Below are 6,828 nucleotides of genomic sequence, written 5' to 3' on the forward strand. Positions count from 1 at the left end.
CATGTGTGTGTGCTCCAGGGACAGAGTTGGGGACATCTGTGTGCATACACATTCACTGCATGTGTGCTCAACAGCAGTTTGGTTTGAATTTGACCATCAGCATTAAAATTTACAATGCCGCTATGTTGGTGTGTTGGTGTGGTGTGTCTTTGAGGTTTTTACAGTACAATGTTTCTTGATATGGAGACGACGATGGTGAGGTAGCTACCAACTAACAAATGCACATGAAATTGCTATGGAGACAACTGACATCACAATTACCAAATTAAAATAAAACTGTACAAACTTTTTTACTTTGATCTGAGGTCAGGGCTATATGCCTATATCTTCCTTAAGCTTTAAGTTCAGACTTCTTCCATGAAATAACTGTGATTATATAAGCCTTTAATGGTTAGAAGTGATTAGTTTCAGTGTTTAGCTCCAGAACACCTCAAGACATGTTTACCCATATTTGTCTTCAACGTGTAAAGGCGCAGGTCAGCAATGCCAGCTCTCCTCCGATATTCATGAGTCCTGTGGAAATAGTTCCTTGGGTATTATGGTGTCATGTTGTTAATGATTATGTAAACTATATTGAGTTGGAGTTAGAATGACCTATAGATTTTACAATTCAAGCCAACTAAGCTGCTGGAAGCGTTTTGTGCCTACATGTATTTTAACACATCCAACAAAGCCATGATGAGTTTGCCTTGAGAGGCCTGCAACTTTTGCTTCAACAATGGATATATATATACAATATGTTTATTGATATTCCAGAGCAGAACAATACTTTCAGCCCCCCTCCCAAAAAAACAAATAATAATTTGATAATTCGGAAAAAGGAAAACAAGCACTAGACAAACAAAGCAAAACAAGTTGGCTCACAGAAAATCTATACTCTATAGATTTACAGAAAAGAGACTCTGTGTTTTAGTTGGGACGTGGTCTGTTATCCCATTCCTAAGTATGCACTTTCTTGCACTGAATGTTAGCACTTTATAAAGATTCCCTTTACATTTATCTGCAATAAAGGCATTTGGTATCCCAAATAGCATGCATATTGGATCACTTTCTACACAAATGGCTAGAATTCCCTGCCCTATAACATGCTAAAACCTCAGTATTTTCCAGCAAGGCAACAGCAATTGGTGAGACTAGCTGTCTCTGTTTTGCACCTGAAACATATCAAAGTCATATCAAACTTGGCGATGGGAAGGAAAAGGGATATAGGTGTTCTGTGTAAAATCTTGCGCAAGGGCCCTGTAGTACCATGCTCTCTGTGGAAAAGGCTTATAGAATTGCCCATCTGCAACAAGAAATGGCCTCCTACATAGATCTACTGCTTTAAAGCTGCTGTATAAAATATTTTTATATCAGCCATGTATCTATCTACTTCAGTTCATTCATAACAGAAGTTATCTCAGGAGCCTTTTCAAATAGAGCTGGTACTCCTATAATATTCTAATCTAATGACTATGCACAGTATAATGTGCAAGGTGTAGCGCTTAGTATCACAGACAGCAGACAGGCAGGAGTTGGTGGAGACCAAACCAGAGCTAAAAGGAGAATAAATATTGGACTTACATTCACTAGGTAGCCATAAACACAACTCTAATGCTAATGTTGCTATATGTCTGCTGGTTGTGTTCATAACATCTTTGATAGAAGATGACAGTGTAACGGTGTTGTGTTTACAGACCTCAAGACCAGCATGGATGGTTAGGAGATGTGAACTGGTAGCTGGAGAAGCGCTAGTTCCCCTCCTGGGCACTGCCCTTAAAGCAATGCACCAAAACCGTAACTGATTAGAGCACCTGACCATGTGGCAGCCTCTGACATTTCTCCACTAATGCATGTCTATAGTTCCTGTACTGTTTATATGTGTGTGTGATGAAATGTGTGATTGAATTTCCCCAAAACATATATATTCACTTATTTTTCTTCATAGGTTATATCTATTTTGAACACAGCACATCATTCTATCCACCTGATGTTAAATTCTAAAGTATTTTATTTTTCTTCTGTATTTCTTACACTTTCAAAATCTTTCATACAGTATTAAATACCATTTTGATGCTGCAGATAATTAGCAAACACTGAAAGGTAAAAAGCATGAAAGTAAAAACTGAAACACGGGAAAGTAAAAAGTCAACATTAAAAGTGCAAAAAAAAACACACGAACAAACGCACATTCTGGAACAAAGTCCCACCATATCCCTCTCAGTGTCTCCAACACAACATACTGCTGATTGATCCTCAATAATCCTCAATAGTAACTGTTTTTCTGGCAGCTTGTTGAGATCAACATATCTGCTATGTGTTTGTGTCTGTGGAGGCTATCACACTCTTATGTCTTTGCTGTTCCGTCTATGGGGCCATCAAACTCTTCAAACTGTAATCTCCCTGGAGACCTTGATGTATTTAGTGTGTGTATGTGTGTGTTAGTTATTGCAGGACCCCTGTCTGTGCGAGCCAAAAGATAGCGTGGTTTTCTTTTTGACCTCCCTTGTACCCTTCCCTCAGGGGCAAACGATCCAATCAGAGGATAAGCCTATTTCCAGACCCTCCCCCTGGGAGCAAGAAAGATCCAATCGGATAAGGGTTCATCTCAGATCAGAATCAACAGGGGAGGTGGATAAGGGACCAAACAGACACAGAACCATCAAAAGAAAGGCAGAACATGCAAACGCAAAAATATCTAGTGCAAAGAATACCCTAAGCAGATCTTACTTGTCATGTAATGAGTGAATAATCCATGATACTTTTTTCAAAAAGCGCTCAACATAAGGGGGCTTACCTTGTGCATGAGATTTCAGATAAGGACAGAGTGGGATCCTGTTTCTCTGCTTCTGTTTCGACTGCGGCAGAACCCCTCTGTGATAATTCTATGATAAAGTGCTTTAGCAAGTGGGATAGCAAACCCACTGAAATGACAGAAATAAGAAAAGCAAACAAACAAAAAAAAATTAAATGCAGCAATCTTGGCTGGAACATGCAAACAGAGAGAGGATGGTAAAAATTGTGGGACTGATGGTTTATTACACCCAGAGACTCTGTGTCTTCTCATGCTGTGTGTGCCCTTGGACAACATTTATTTGCCTTTTCTTTAATATTCTATTCCACGCTTTCTTTGTCTTTGCGGTTAGCATTTCCTCCTTCCTTCCTCCTTGCATGCATCAGGTTGCACATACAGTATTTGTGTGGGCTGAGGGCTTGTGTGTGTGCCTTGTGGTGCAATTGTCACCAATGTCACTTTCATCTGGGCGTACTTTTCACTCTATCTAATGCTTTGAAGATACAGAAAGACTTTAATTCCCTCTTTTGCTCACAGTGACACCCAAATATATACACAAACACACATACACCCAAACATTCAGAACTGACACTGAAAAGCTTCATTTGCATCTGTCTTTTAGACCCACAGGAACAATTGTGATCTATGAAGCATCTCCTTCTGTTTAATTGTTTTGTTGCCCAGAGGATGTGATGATTATGCATGCTACAACATGCCTAAGTGATTGTCTTTGTGCACGTCAATATTTGTGTGGGTGAAATATGTGTACAAAATGTGTGTGTTTGTGTGTGTGTGAGATACAGAGATCTGCTGTTGTGTTCCACAAAGTCTAGGTCTGAGGAAATGTTGCTGTTGGGTGCTTTTACTTTCTTGTCCATACTGTAGCTGCTTCCTGTCAAAAAATGGTACATCCCCGGGAATTATTTCAGTAGGATGTGGGCGAAGGAGAGATTTTCTTTTGTTACCACACAGGTGATTTTTGAATCTATACACTCATTTGCTAAAGAAATCTGACTGCATACATTGAGTGTTAATGGGTATTTGCATGCCTGTATGTGTTTTTCTGCATCACTAAGGGCAACAAATGTCCTTTATCACTGTCAAAATGCCAAATAAGTTATCAACACCTCCCTGCCTGCTGCTGTGACATCAATACCCCCACCCCCACCACCACACACACAGCAGTATTCAGACACACAAAACTGGCTGAAGTAACAGTATGCACATTTTTATTAAGGTGAAAGTGAAGAATTTCATTTCATTTAAATGAAATGCATAATTTGTTGTAAAATGTATTTTGGTGTGTGCGTTCATACGATTGCCTCTCTGTTTACGTGTGTACTGTATGCATTAATGCTTTTGGCATTTCTTCACTGTCAGTTAAAAACTGTCCTCTGGTATAAATGTAGATTTTCACCTTTGTGACACGCAAACACTCACTCAGCTATATTGACTGGTGTCTCACTTAGAAAGCCTGAAGCAGTTGAGTGGGTTGGATTTTTAAAAAATCTCTCTGGCCATTTTATAATGGCTACTTTGGACAGTGATACAATGAATTAATTATCAGTACAAAATGAAAGGGAATTACCCTGAGATTAAACTGTTTTTTGTTTTTAATGGTGTTCTCAAAGACACGGAAAATCACTCACAGACATACAAAATGATATGCATATAAGCATAATGTTGTGTTTTCAAACCTCTGTTTTCAATACAGAACCAGAGGACAGCAAAAGCTTTCCATTGCAAAAGGACACACAAACCTACATTTCTGCAGTGGTTTAATTAGTTTCATACTGGTAATGATTGAGCCTTCAAAGGACAAGAAGACATGAAACATCCAGGAAACTACACAAGATGAGAGTTTGTCTTTGTGTGTGTGTTTTGGTCCTTTAGTCTCACCATGCATCAAATAACATCATTTACATGATCACTCTGTTGTTAGCCTTATTCATACTGCCCATTCCAGGTTTTATTTTTTTTACTGAAAGATTTAACATACATATGTAGACATGCAGGTGCATACACATACACCCCCTCTCACACACACACACACACACACACACACACACACACAGGGAACTTCAGTAATGGAGGGTCTTCACTGCAGGGGATAGTAAGAATTAAATATTTAACCCTTCCCATCTTGCTCTCTCACGCACATGCTCTCATCTTTCTTGGCAAATCTTCACCACACACAAACTGTGTGTCCCACAGCCCCTTTTCTGTTTTACTATATCAAGCAGTGTAACTGTTAGAGAACATTTGTCCATAAATTCCACTGGCCACAGTAATATGGTCACCGAAATGATCTAAATGGAATATGCAATACAGATAATTTAATAAACAAAAGTTAATGCCAAATGCATATCAATCAAGGCAAAAGTCGAGTGTGCTGCAATGCAAAGTGATGTCTCTGCCACGTCATTTCTATATTGTGCAGATGACTGCAGGCAAAAAGCCATAAAAAGTTAACCATAGTGTTTTAACTGCATCCTTAACTACACATGAACCTTGTTTTATTTGGCATAACCACTATGTTATGTTCCCTAACTTTAACCATACTGCGTAGAATTTGTAGGAAACAAAATGGTGCCATAGAACGTTTCAAAATGTTGTCAATCACAGGTTTTGCAGAAATGTTTTTAATGGTGATAAGATAGGTGTGTACGTTTGTTAGTTCGTTAATAAGAAAACCACCACAGTGTAATTCATCTCTAACCCCCTTTGCACAGGAAACCCCTCTGTAATCCATTCACCATCACAGCTTATCATTGTTCACAGAGAATAGAGTCCCCAATTGCACCCTCAATTTCAACACTCCTAAACCGCTGAATTACATAGAATTACACACAATTACTTGACACAAAATAATGATTAACTTGATCTTCAGTTTAGTTTCTTTTGATCCCTAGTTGTGCTTTCTCTTCCTCTCTCCCTTTCTCTCTTTATCTTCCTCTTTTATTAGACCGGTCTCATGGTTAAAACATGAATAACACTGATAAAAAATTTAAAAAATCCTGTCCGTGATAGAATGTCATGTCAGAATTTAACTTGTTCATGGCATTCATCACAGTCAGGAAGAGGGTCTTAAAGTCTGGTCAGATAACATGTGTTAACCCTGTCAGATCAAGTGCAAATGCATCTTTAACCCCTGTCTGTCTGTCTCTAGTCTGAAAGAGATAAAAAGATCTCTTTTATTGATGTATTTTCTGGTGCAAAGCACAGAGAGACACGTCTACACCTTTACATCTACACCTTGCGCTTGCTTAGAATTATTTATTACAATAAAATGTCCGCAGAGCAGATCTCATGTTACAGACGTGCCTTGCACATTGTGCATGCACAGAGGTTAAAATCCAGCAAGTTATCGCTGTTTCATCTCATTAAACCCAGCCCTATGAAACCATCTATGACTTTCCTCCTTTCTTCTCTGATTCTCTTTAGAAGTATTTAGGCTGAATATTCCTCCACTGCTTTGACAAAAACAAGGCAAATTAAATTATTTTTTAAGAGCCTGAAATGAACTTTGCTTGGTTATTGATTAATAAATTAAATTCGTTTAACATTTTGTAGAAGGCCCTTTCGTGCTTTGAGAATTATTGCTTCATTACACCATTGTATTATTGAAAGCTTTCCATCAAGTTTTTAATATCTTCTTTCATCATAAATGTATGTGTTTGATGTGTGTATCTTAATGAGCTGGAATGTACTTTGTTATTCCAGTGATGCAAAATCAATGTAATACTTGCCTGAATATTTAGTGGGCGAGTGAGCTGTGAAGATTTGGAAACTTCACACTCAAACACACACGGACAGTCTTTTTCTTTCTCCCTGCGCTCACACACACAGGCAGAGGGTCTCTGTCTTCCATACATTTAGAATTATTAAGGACGGTGGAACCTGGTCTCTGTGATCAGAGTAATAGTAGTAGTAGTGATTTATTTATACAACTCATCACCGTATGTGGGGGTGTGTTCCTGGTGCATTCATTTGTCTAAATTCTTAGAATGCAAAGTTGAACTATAACAAGTCTTCCTTTTTTCACATTCATGGAA

Source organism: Morone saxatilis, unplaced genomic scaffold, assembly GCF_004916995.1.
Source record: "Morone saxatilis isolate NCDOM2014 unplaced genomic scaffold, NCSU_SB_2.0 Contig17, whole genome shotgun sequence".
Lineage (NCBI taxonomy): Eukaryota > Metazoa > Chordata > Actinopteri > Moronidae > Morone > Morone saxatilis.